Genomic DNA, 13,415 nt, shown 5'->3' with positions numbered 1-13,415 from the left:
ATTGAGGTCAGATAACAGGGTAACAGAGTGGCCCAGGGGCACATGCCCAGGTGTGCTGCCCAGTCACCCCTCCCATCACACCTGGATCCTTTATAAAAGGAAAGAGAGAGCATTTTAGTTCAGATATTGTTTACAATAAGGAATTAATTTTCCAAACATGTACCCAGCACTTTAAAGAGTCATTTTGATTGTGCCCAGGGAAGAGGCTCCAGACAGCGATGCACTGCCCACTGCAATTAGGATCACAGTGTGACTGCTGGCCATTAAATGCAAAATTTTAATCTGTAAAGATGTAAAGGGTGTCAGTCAGACACTTCCTGGGTAACCAACCAGCTGCTTTGTGTATATAAGCATTGAAGAAAACCATTGTGTATGCTATGAAGCCTCAGTGAACCCCAAGGAATAATTTAATGCATTATTAAAAATCCTCAAATTCAGAAGGAGAATATTAACTGTGTTTGGTGCTGAAGTGGAATATTTAATGAATAGAAAGACGCAGAACGGTTTTGATAATAATGGGATTTCTTATCTCTTAGTTTCACATACTTCAAACTAATTTAAATAATTAGGTAAAGGTCACTGTTTCTGCCCTCTGTTCCAGGTGGCAGCAGCATCTGGTTTCAGCTGATTCTGTGTAAACTGACAGCAAGTTGTTCTTCTGAAACACATTTAAATGATTTCTTTAGTTCAATGGAAATTCATCAATTCATTTGATTTCTGATGAAATAACTGAAATAACTGTAACTTATTTGATTGTGAGCAATTTAAGATCTGTACAATTAATTAACCCTACTTTTTTTTTTCCCTTAAAGAGGAGATAACCCAGATGTGCTGGTCTGGGTTGTCCTAACTGTAATGTGACCAGCACATCTGGGTTATCTCCTCTTATAGGCATTCCTGCTCTCAGTGGCACACAAAGAGGGGGCAAGAAGTTCTTTCCTGGAGGAGAATAGAGAAGGTGCATGGCTTAGGGGTGATTACTTCTCACATTTACCCTGAGAAAGGACTGCACTCTGGGCTGGAAAAGCTCACTGAGTGAATTGGATATTTGGAAAGCACCAGAGGCAGCATGCCAGCATCCTGCTCTGCCCTCTGGATCAGGGCTGGGGCTGTGCAGAGGTGGATGGAGCCCTGGGCAGGTCACAGCAGCTCTGTGCTGACCAGGACACATCCCCTGCTGCTCAGAGAGCTCTTGGAGGAGCAAAGGGCAGGGGCTGGCTGCTTTCCATCTCCAGGGAATGCTCTGGAAGGTCACTCATTAACAAGATCACTGCCACTGTGACACTGTTAATAGCCTTGGCTCTCCCAGGACTTGTCAGGCTTTCTCCTGCCCTTTACTTGGTTCAATGCAATACAGTAATTTCTGGTAATTGCAGAGCACCTTGAAAACCTCCCTGGGTGCCCCATGAGTGCACAGCAAGGGGACAGTCACCTCACTGTGGGCTGTGCAGCCAAAGGCAGAGAGCAGATGGGCCCAAGGAAAGGACAGGGAAGCACAAAGTACCAGCAGAGCATGGCTGTGCTTTCTCATTTATCTCTGGTGCAGGAAGGGGTCAGATCTGAGGGATAATTTTTTGGGTGGAATAAGCTCAGGAGATGGCAGAACTGGGTGTTTGAGTGATGAAGGAAATGTCACTTAGCAGGGAAGCACAGCATATCCAGCACTTGTGATGTCTAGTAAGGAACAATGACAGATTCCCTGCAGGCCCATTCACCAGGTGCTAAAAAATGATCAAATCTACATCTCTGCCCAACCTCCTGCTGGCACTGTTCTGTGTTTGTTATGAAGGCCTTCCAGAACTGAGGGAATTATTGCCCTGCTCAAAACACCAAAGCACAGCCAGAAAGATCTGTGGGCAGCACCCCTAAGCACCTACTGTATTTGAGACCTTGTGAATCTCTGCCTTCCATCCCTCTGACACAAGGTGCATCCCAGGCCCCTGGCTGTGGGTTAGGCATGTGTAAATCAAGAGGTATTACTGCCAATTGAACTGGAATTTCAATTTTAATATCACCGTTCCTTCTGCAATACTTTATCTTTGCATACTGAAGAACGCATCAGGAGGGATTTCTGCTGCTGTTCTGTTTTGTCTGGCAGGATGCTGGTGCCATCTACTGCTCTGCCCACCACTGCTGTGTCTGAATTCTGAGATCTGCCTGGAGGAACCTCTCCCCTGCTAAACCTCATGGGACAGAAACACACTATGCTGGCAAGGAATATGTCCTTAGTAGGTGAGAAAAATGTAACAAAACTTAGCTCCTCTGAATTTCTCCAACAAAGAGTTTTTAAGATTATTGGGGAAAAAATATCCCCAGTAAATTAAAAACTGTTGTGTTACTGACTGGTATGACTGGTGTGTAGGGGTTTGGACATTACTACCTGGCTGGAGTGCTGCAGTCACTACTGTACTCCCAAAACCACCACATCATAGAATCACAGAATTGCTAAGTTTGGAAAAGCCTTCTAAGGTCATTAAGCCAAACAATTACCCCACCACTTCCAAGGCCACCATTACACCATGTCCCCAGGCACCACATCCACACCTTTGACATCTCTCCAGGGACAGTGACTCAACCACTGACCTGAGCAGCCTTTCCCAATGCTCCACAACCCTTTCAACATCCAACCTAAACCTCCCCTGACACAACCTGAGGCTGTTCCCTCTCATCCTGTCACTTGTTATCTGTGAGAGGATCCCAACCCCACCTGGCTAGAGCTCCTGTCAGGGAGTTTTAGAGGGTGAGAAGGTGCCCCCTGAGCCTCCTTTCTCCAGGCTAAACACCCTCAGCTCCCTCATTCCCTCCTGCAGACCCTCCCCATCTCTGCTGCCCTTTCTGGAGGTGCCCCAGCCCCTCAGGATGGAGGTGTGTCTGCCTCAGCAGCTGTGCAGGGTCAGAGTCTGAGTGCAAACAGGATTTTGAGAGTCTGCATTTGGTCCTGTCAAGCTGTGTCTTGGTCATGCTCATTGCCACAGACCACAGACAAACCTGTTGGATGTAGTCAAGCTAAAAGCAGCTGGCTCCTACACAAAGTCCTGGAGATGTATTGCCACCCTGCCCTCCCTGTTACAGTGTTAAAGCCACGTCTGAGGACTCCATTGAAGGAGTGACATTTTACAGTCTAATTAAGGGAATTCTGTGCTGCTGTAGAAAGATTCCAGTGTCTTACCATATTTTTGGGGTGTTCTATTAGCTCTGTAATTTTTGCACAGTGTATTTTTATCCCATTGCCGTATATTTTTAGCCACATTCCCATTTGCAAGTGACACACAGTACCATAGCTATCATTGCCAGAACACTCCTGTCTGGCTTTCAGCTAATCATGCACTGTCCCCTCCAATATCAGCATTTCATGTCTCATAGAATACCTGGGGCTAAAAATAGCTCCCCCTCCTACTTGCAGCTGCTTGGTGCAGAAGCACCAGCACGTTTAACTTTGCAATCAGCAGATGTAATGTTGTATGTCAGGTCTGTCAGCAGCATTTCATCCTGCAAGCTGCTCCCAGTGATGCTCAGGAGATTGGACACATTGGCCACCACTGGCTGCTGACTTTGATGGATGGTTTAGTCTTGTAGCTCTTTACAAGACTCCAAAGCAAAACATGAAAACAAAAATATATCTAGCTAGATCTTTAAAAGATGCTTCATTGCCTAGCTTCTGCTGATAGGGTGTGTGTTTACATGGCAAAAGCAGAGTTTATGTGTAACCTTTGTATTAAAAACAGTAGGGGAAAAAAGAGAAAGAAGTGCAGTATTACATGAAAGTATTTGTGACAGGGGAAGAAATACTTTTTGTCATTAGGCCTAAGCTATACATTTTTTTCCTTCTGTCTAGTCCATGCCAGGGGTACCTTGGATGCATTTGCAGTTGGATAGATTTACAGGAGATAACATGGGAAAGGATTTACACAATACTGGAAAATTCAGAAGCAAATGTAACTGTAAAACTTCTTTACCACTGAACTTTTCTTTATTCTCCTTTCATAAAGTGATACAATGGCTGGGCCTCAGTGGAGCTGAAAGCTCACCCTAGGACAAGGTGATGTCTCCTCCCTTGCTGAATAGAGATTGGATTCATTCTTCTAAAGCAAAGGCAGCTGCAAGAGCTCTCCATAATCTGTAATTTGGTCTGACTGCACCACTTGCTTTTATAGAGAGAGTTTTTGCTAGAGATGGGCATTATTTGCTTTTGACAATGAACAACTGTTCTGTGAGTGCAGTAATTTGTGCTTTTTCACAAAACTTTGGGAACAAGAGTCTGAACAGATTATCAGCACAGGAACCTTTGGCTTGTGAGGCTCCTTAGGAGCCAGAGCAGGCATCTCCAGGCAGCTTTGGAGAAGAAAAAAAAGGCAATTAACTCTCTGGTCTGAAGCAGGGAATTCAAGGAGATGCTGGAAAAAGGGCAAATCAGAATGTAACCAAACACAGCCGTGCATTGCAGAGCAGCAGGTGCTTCTCACACCTCCTCAGGCACCCCCAGCACACAGGCAGTGACTCCTCTGCCACAGCCAACTGCATTTCTGTGCCTCTATCCAGCCTGCTTGAGCTACAGCATCACAGCCTTGAAAATAAAGAAGCCTTTATTCTGATTCTTTGCAGATTAAATACTCTGGCTGTGTTTCATAATGTTTCCATGTCTTCTAGACCATCTGAGCATCCTTCACCATCTGCATTATTACAGAGACATCAGTAATCCTTGGTGCTGCACTAGTTCTGCGTTTGTTTTTCTCATTTCTCTTCACACAAAGCAAAAACCCTGAGTTTCTATTTCATCTTGATTTCCAAAACCTGAAGGAAAAGCCACCAAGCCCCTTAATTCTTTTATCTCAAGCAATCTTACCTGTTCAGATGTTTCCTTGCTTTCCCTTCATCTCTTTAATAGCCTCTGCCCTCCCTCAGATTGATTCCTGCACAGTTGTCTGTAGTCATGGCTAAAACACCATTCCTGTTGCTCCAGGGCTTTTGTAGTTTTGTATTGCTCCAGGGCTTTTAAACTAGGTGTGTGGATTTGTGATTATTCCTCCCTAGATTTCAGTTGTGCCCATCTAATTTTATCTTTCATAACTCTGCATTATCTGTTTATTTCTGGTTATAATTTGTTGGTAGCAGCTATTCTGCCACTGGCCATAAATTATTTTGCTGGTGTTTCAGTGATGCTGAGTACACATGTAGGATCAATGCAGCTGCTGGGCAGCTGCTGAAAAGGCTGTCTATTGCTGTTGTGATTAATTAAGCTTTGAAAACTTTTAGCACTAAGGTCTGAGTTACAAACTTGAGATTTATAGTTGTTTAAACACAACCTAAAGGGGAACCTCAGAAAAACCTAAGGAAACTTTCTTGAGAGTTCCCAATGTAAAGAAGAATTGGGATAGCACAGGCTTAAGTGGCAAAGAGCCAAACTAGGTAATTTGAACTGTAGTTTAAGTGATGTATATTAAAAAGTAGTGGTTCAGGGCTCCTGAGCTACTTTTCTAGGTGATGATGGTGCAGCAGGAGCTTCTCTGAGGGGAGGCAGGGTGGGCATGAAGCTGGAGCCACTCATGGCTCACAGGGGTTTTGTGTCAGTGATGATACACCAGGGGCAAAGGGGAATTTTCAGATTTTCAGCCAAGTCTGGACAATTTCTGGTTTATGATATTGCACCTGGACCCAAGTCCTGAGTATTTTAGCAGCTAAACTGGCACCTGGTGAGTTCATTCTGTAATATATTTCCAGTTGGAAATTTTTCTTTGTCTTCATATAGGCTAAAAGTATAAGCATGCTAGACCATGGCCTAGAGACCCAGTACCCTGCCTGACATCTGTCAGTATCTAATACTGAAAATAACAATTAGAAAAACGATTTCAGAATGGGTTTGTTTTCCACTGGTGCTTAGTGTTGCATACATCATATGTGTTAGAATACAAAGAGGAGTAAAGACAAAGCACAAGTTTTACAGCCAGCAGTTTGTAAATTCCTGCTTTACTGAAGGAATTCAGCAAGAACCCCGAAGAGGGCACTGTTGGCTGCCTTAAGGGTTTAAGTTGCAAAGAGCTCTTTCTATTCAGTTCTATTCATCCCAAGTCTGCCCCTACAGGAAGACCCTCTTTACATTTGGCCAGATAACTAAAAATGCCCAGTAGCATTTACACGTTGCTGTAACAATTAATAAAAGTGCTCCTGGTTAAGTCAGTTCCAGTCAGTGATAAACATATCTCTGCAAACATAAACATATCTGCCTCCTAAACTCTGAGCCCTTCTGTTCCCAAACCCTGCTGAGCAAGCAGGAGCCCAGCTAATGTTCTGCCTGTTTGAAATTACTAAAGCAGGGTTCCCTGGCCATGTAAGCACTTTGGCCCCAGTTTCATGAGGCTTTTCACTGCAATTTTTGTGCTACAAAACTCAGGAGTGAATGTGAATGGTCACACGGAGGTCCCAGGACCTCCCTCCTTTACCTTGGAGTCCTGTTCACAGCTGCCCCAAACACAGGTGAGCTGAGGGCTGCACATCTTAATATTCCTAAATAAATTCTTCTTTGTGTCTAAAGGAAACAGCAGCCAGATACCAAATACAAAACCAAACACTTCTTCTCACAGGAAGTTTTTAAGCAAAGATGAATTTTGCTCTGATTAATCATTGAAATACAGGATGAACACACAAGAAAGCTCTAAGAATATGAATTCAATTCAAAGGCTTGGCTGGATGTGTGTCCCAAGAGATGCCAGTGTGTGGGAGGAAAGGTCAGGAGAAGCCTTTGCAAAAGACCCAGATCAAAGAGCTCTCCCTTGCTGACAAATCTGGTTGCACAAAGGACAGCCCCTCTCTCCCAAGTTCAGGCTTCTGAAGTTGTCTTTAGAAGTGTGAAATCAAAGGCAGTTTATTGATCATATGCCTTTAGATCACAGTGATTTCCAGGTCATCACCATAACTTTGAGCAGGTAGAAGTGAATGGCAGAATTTCCTCAGGTTTGCAGGGGGGAGTTGTGCATCTCTCTTGGCAGGGCAGTCAGTGCCGTAGCTGATGCCTTTTTGGGACTACCTAAAAGAGAGGCCAGACAAAATTAAGGGAATAAAAAGCAGTTATATTTATTGTAGGGCCTTCAGGCACATTTCAGGCAGACAAAATCCCCCCAGGGGCTACACCCAAAAATCAAGGACAGGTCAAGGGGTTTTATGCTTTTGTAAGTTTGTTCTATTTGCATATTGGGTGTTAATGTTCCAGTTACAGCTTCAGGTAATGAAGACATTTACCCCAAGTTTGCTCCCCCATCCAACTCACTTTTGTTTACACCTCTCGGGCCCTGAGACAGTGAGGTGTCCTTGATTCCCAGGCCTAGAGAGCAATTGTTGTGTCTGACCAAAATGGGAGAACAGTAGCTAACACTGTATAGGGAGTTTGATTATACACTAAAGAATTACAGGATTACATATATATAAAAAATATAAAAGCTAAATCATAAGGCATAGCCAGAGCCCTGCTGAAATGCTCCTGTAATGAGCTGATCAAGTTTCAGACTTTTCTAATGCAGATGTTACCTTTGGGTGATTTACTAGAGGCTGTACCTTTATCTTCAGATAAAATCCCAACACCGGTTGGAGATGATGAGAGTGTTTAGCCATGCCAGATTTCTGCTATAACCCTCACCTCTTCCAACAGCACTGATTTCCTGCTGCTGGTGTTTCCTTTGCTCTGGCTGCCCGTGGTGTGTCTGATACAAACACCCCCAACACACCAGGTACCCCCTGCCCTGCCATCCTGTGCTCCCTGAGGATGTCACAGCATGGAATTCCAGCAGCACCTGGAATTTCCCACACACAGCCAAAGGCTCCTTCCCAGGGCCATCCACATCTACCAGAGCTTCTTCTACACAGCAGCATCTTCTTGTGCAGGTTAAATTCTTTTTCTGATTGTTCTTTTTCTGCCTACATAAGAGGAAAGAAGAGACATGGTAAAAACAATTCACTGCTCACAAGTCTCATCAGTCCCTCCCTTGCCCACATGGTGCTGTATGAATCTGTGAGTGGTAAAGGACATTTATGTGTGACTTCATCCATGATTTTTGCCTGTACATACACTTCCAGCTTTGCAGGGCACCTTGTCCACAAAAAACTTCATGTCTCACATGTGCTGTAAATATTTGTCCTTCCACTGTACCTTTGTTCCTGGGAGATAGATTGCTTTTGCTGACCTTCCTTTCAGAGGTGAGTAATTTCTGCTCCTGCCTTTTTAAAACATGCAGAAAAAACATGATATCTTTGCCTAGGACATGAATAATATGTTTTCAGCTTAATTTAGACAGGAAAGCAGTAAAGTGTATGAGAGAAAATTGGAGGACATAAGGAGTTTTGAAAGCTAGAGAGCAGCAGTGTTCCAGGAAGAGAAAACCAGCAGGAAAAAGGAACATTACAGAGGGCTGTGCTAAATGGAAACCTGGCAGGGTCACAAAATCAAGTGAGCATCTGAGATTAACAACAGGCTAAGAATTAATGAGGCAGCAGAGCTGTCCTCAGTGAGCAGCAGCAGTGCCTCGTGCCTCGTGCATTGCCTCTGTGCTCTCCTGCTCACCACACCTCATCTCCCATTGATGCAGAGTCATTTTGCAAATCTATATTAAATCCAGGGAGAGAGCACTTCATGGGCAATGTGTTAGGTCATTCTGTCATTGAAGCTACAAAAGCCAAATTTCACAGTCCTGAAGTCTGATGCTTCCCAAATGGGATCTTGGGATCCAGTCAACCCAAGCAGAAACCTAAAGAAATGGCTGGTATCTGGTAAGATGAATATTTGACATATTTGCATCCTCCTGTCCCATGGCTCTTTGGTCACTGTTACTGTTTGCAGGGGACAAAAAAAGGCCTGAAGCCATTTCAGTCTGCTGTGATATTCTATAGGGATCTATAGGGATGTTTCTCAAACTACAGGTTTGCTGGACTGAAAATCAGAATTGCAGCTGGACTCATCATGTGAGGTGGTTTTGATTTGAACATTTTAATATCACCAAAAAAGTTAAGTAAATTTTAAATTAAATATTAAAAAAATTGAATGCAGCCTACAATGAGCCTAAACACATAAATGTAGTCAGCTTTAAAAAGAAAATAAAAAGAAAAACAACTGTGGGCTTGCTTACATGGGTATAGCTGATATACAGGTTGCTATGATGCCTTGGTTACTGGTAAAATGGTGCAGAATGATTACAGTGTCATGTGTGAGCTTCAGTGAGAAAGTTTATCCATGCTGATTTAACACAGTCCATCCCTTGCATTTCTCCCTCCCCAGTGTTTCTTTTTGTGCTACATCCCCTTTGCATTAGAATTTTTCAGAAAAAAATTTCCAAGCTTTTTATATCGTTTTGCTCTATCTTCTTCCTGCTCTTAAAACACCTGACAATTCTGGCTTGTAAAGAATGTAATTCAAAGTTGATGCCACAGGGTTTTAACCCAGGCACCACGGGGTGGATCCAAATGAGATGCAGAGGTAAAAGGTATATCTGAAACAGAGAGACAAACACATTTATTCCAGGGGCTCTCTCAGCAGGCAGAGGTGGTGAAAGTTCTCTGTATCTATAATCAAGGGCTCTTTCTAAGTCTGTTGCTTTCTAAGTCTGCCATACATTTCTAGTGACTTGAGCAGGATAAGTATCAAGAGCTTCTTGCATAATTGTGCTATTTAAAAGAAAAAAAAAAGAAATCTGTTGTGAACTGTAGTCAACAATACACCAGAAAATAGCACATAGTGTTTGTTAAAAATGGCACCCCCAATTCATGGTTTAAGAGTGATTTGAGTTTTCTATAGATCTGCACCTTCCTCGGCTGCTAAAATGCAGAAGGAAGGAACACACTTCAAACCAGCCTCTGCTCCACACCTGATGCTCCCCAGCCCTCTCCCTCCTGCCTCTTCCCAGCTCAGGTCAGAGATGTTGTGTGACTCACACCCTGAAGTCAGGGAAACTTAACCAAGTGAGTGCAGGCAATTCCAGACTACTGCCAACAACAGGATAATTTACTAAGAATTATCAAAGTTACCACCAAAGCCTGCTTGATCAAAGCCTCTATTGAGAAGTGCCCTTTGGTGAGAATGAAAACACAGATCAGAACTAGGTTTCAAAGTAGTTATTTGCATATTATTTGTTCTGCTGTTACTCAATAGCTCTTGCAGTCTCACCCTCTGGGACTGGGAGATGAGTGGATTCCTCTGTTCGTGGGCTGTCTAAAGCCACAAGAACCATGGTGATAATCTGCTCTGATCTGTGGCAGGACTCAGCACAGGAGCCTTCCCCTGTTCTGCTTTAGCTTTCTCCTCCTCCCTGAGATGTATTAGTTTAATTTCCATGTGTGGGTCCAGCTTGTTTGGTGGTGCCATAACTCCAGGCTGCTCACTGGGGGAGGTTAAATAGGAGATGGCTGAGCAACCTCAACAGAAGGTGAAACAATAGACTTCAAGGAGCTCAGATGCTGTTTCCAACCTCAGAAAACCTCCCAAATTAATCGCCCTTCACATTTGCTCTTGTTAAAGGTTAGAATAATCCATTCCCTTCCATTGCTGTAACCCAGCACACTGTTATCACTCCTAAAACCTTATTAAATTTCAAAATATGATTAAGTGGATTCTTGAGGGAAGCTGGTGTGGGGGGAACTGGGGTGGTTTTTTTTCTCCTGAAAGGTTAAAATATTCATTTGAGTATCAAGCACACAGCTTGTAGGAATTCTTCTATTTTATGGTGGCATGTGATACCCAGAGGCATTACATATTAAGAAAGCCTATTGATCTCTAGGTTTTAATAAACACTAAACTACTGCGCTTGTGAAAAGAGTGTTTTTTAATCGGGAATGATTCCATTATGATGAGAGAAGTATCACAGAGTTTCAACCTGCCTTTTTCCCAAAATGTTGCCATCACACACAGTGACTTGTTGAGTCAGCTGCAGGGAGCTGTGAAGGGGACAGCAGTTGTCTCATTAGGGATGGCAATCGTATGAAATGGGATTTTACTCTGGATCCAAAGAAAAGCAGAAAAGGTCAACATTTCTGAAGGAATACTCATGCATTTGAATCTTTTGCTCCGGCAAAAAAGGGAAGTATTATACTTCATGACTTTTTTTGAACTTGTGGGTTTTATTTTTAAGGGAAATCCAGGGGAAATGGCCCAGCTGTGGTGAGACTGAGGAGTGCAGCGGGTGGGACAAGGTGCTGGCACCTGGCACTGGGTGCTGTGGCAACAATCAGGGAATGCTCACCTTGCTCCCACAGCTGATGTGAGAGCACAAAGCTCCTCCAGTACACCTGGTTCCTAATTACCTACAGGCTTTTTGCCCTATTTTTGTATTAAGGCAATATTTAGATCATGTGGGCACTCCGAGAATGTGATATCTATAGAATCTTAGGCTAAAGCCTTTGCTTTATATTGATGTTATTGGGTGGCTTTTCAAATTACTTTAAAAATCAGAGGACTATTGAGCTGGGGGAAAGTGGAGAAGTTGCTCAACCAGCACCTCTAATACATTCATGAGCTGCAAGACAGCTCCCAGAAAGAGATCATTGTGTGTCAGGGGACACCAGATGAAAGGACAAGATCAGGAACATTGCTTAGGATATCCAGTGCCTGCCTTAACAGCCAGCTGGCCTCCTTCCAAGGGAGCTCAGACAGCTGCTTCATCTCAAGGCCAATTTAATGCTCAGAACAAACTTGGAGTTGAAGTATTCTCAGAACAAGGGTAATGTGAGAGGACTGAGTGCATCACCAGCACCATTTCCAGCCCCTGAGAACCACCTGCATGCTGCTCCCAGCACAGATGCATTTGAAAATTCCCTCTAAGATTCCCTCAGTGATGAGGTGTTTGTGCAGAAAACCACTACACTGTGGTATAAGGGAAAAAAAAGGGAGAAGAGAAAGCAGTTCATGTCATCTCTGCTGTTTGAGAGCTGCCCTGGTACTGGAAAACCAAGCTAAATATAAGGCAAAATTGCAACAATTAAATATTAAGTAGGAAACTTCTGTTTCCAGTAGCCTGTATCTGTGCTTGCTGATAAGCATGTCTGTCTGCTGCCTGTCCACCAAGCCACACATTTAATTTCTTTATATCTTCATAGTTTGGGGCTATTCTGCTATTTATAAAGTCATTTCTTTTGATGTAGATTATGCATCTTCAGAGGGTGTATTTCATCACTGCTTCAGAACTCGTTTGACACTTTTCTTCTGGCATATCTGTCTCCTGAATAAGACATCTGTGACATAGGCTGCTATAAATCATGGATGGAAAAAACAGCATCAGGGACAATTTCTCTGAGGGCAGTAACACTGAAACCCTCTACGTGCAGGTTTTGGATAAAGAAGAATTTTTAAATGAAGGTAAAATTGTATTACTTCTAAAATGCAATGAGATCACTTGATGGGAATTCAGTCAACATTTATTTCATAACATTTGTCCCTGAACGTTTTATAAGTGCATAATGTTTTAGGACTTCCATGTGGTCATGAGCCAAAAGGTGTGTTGAATTAGGAATCAAAAAAGCTCCAATATCATTATTAATTTCTAATTCCCCATCTGCAAGGTGTAGCAGATAAAGAGCCTGTGTCCTGAAATTGCATTTGACAAGTGGAAGAAAAATGCATGTCAGCAGTTGTAGTGAGAAAGGGAGGCTGAAGAGGGAAAGGAACTCGCACATAAAGGATGTTAAAAATGTTTTAACAGAATAAATGTGCATGAAAACTCCTAATACACCAGTACTGGAGGTAGAAGCTTCTACATTTGAGAGACTTTATGAAGTGATTTGGATGTCAAAAAAGAAATGACATTTAATACCCACTTTGCATAAGTGTTAACAACTGTACAAGATTCAAAAAATGGGAAGTATGGTCCATTTATTTCATCTGGCACAGTATGTTATAGTGCAGTAATTTGCACAGTAAACTGTACTCCAAGAATGTCAAATTTATCATCTTGTCACCAGAATGTTACTGTCCACCAATCTGAGACCCAAAAGGCATAATCAGAGCTGTATCCAAGGAGAAAAGATTCAAAATTTTTTAGTCAATACCTGTCAAGCAAATAGGGCTTGAGAAGTGGGACTCTGTCATTTAACCCACTCTTCAAAGTGTACATACAGCTGATAGAACAGAAAATTCACTGCAGAAAGCTTCACAGGGCTCCTCTTCCTTTTAGGAACAGCTCTGGGAAGTGCTGGAGGGTGCTGGTTGTGCAGCTGCTCAGTGTAACCCCCTGAAGAAAACAGGCTTTAAATTAAAGCTGGATTTGGGACAATTTACACAAATTAACATACAAACCAATGCTTGGACAGCTCTGGAAAGGAGAGGATGTGTGTGCAGATGTTCTTGCCCTCCTCCCATGTCGGCCATTTCACTCCTGTGATGGTGCTGACACCTGGATGCTGCACCAAGCCCTGTGCAGCTGCAGGCAGGACCCTCCTCACCCTCC

This window comes from Zonotrichia leucophrys, chromosome 13, assembly GCF_028769735.1.
Source record: "Zonotrichia leucophrys gambelii isolate GWCS_2022_RI chromosome 13, RI_Zleu_2.0, whole genome shotgun sequence".
In the NCBI taxonomy this organism is placed as follows: Eukaryota; Metazoa; Chordata; class Aves; order Passeriformes; family Passerellidae; genus Zonotrichia; species Zonotrichia leucophrys.
Note: the sequence above shows the minus strand (reverse complement) of the source record.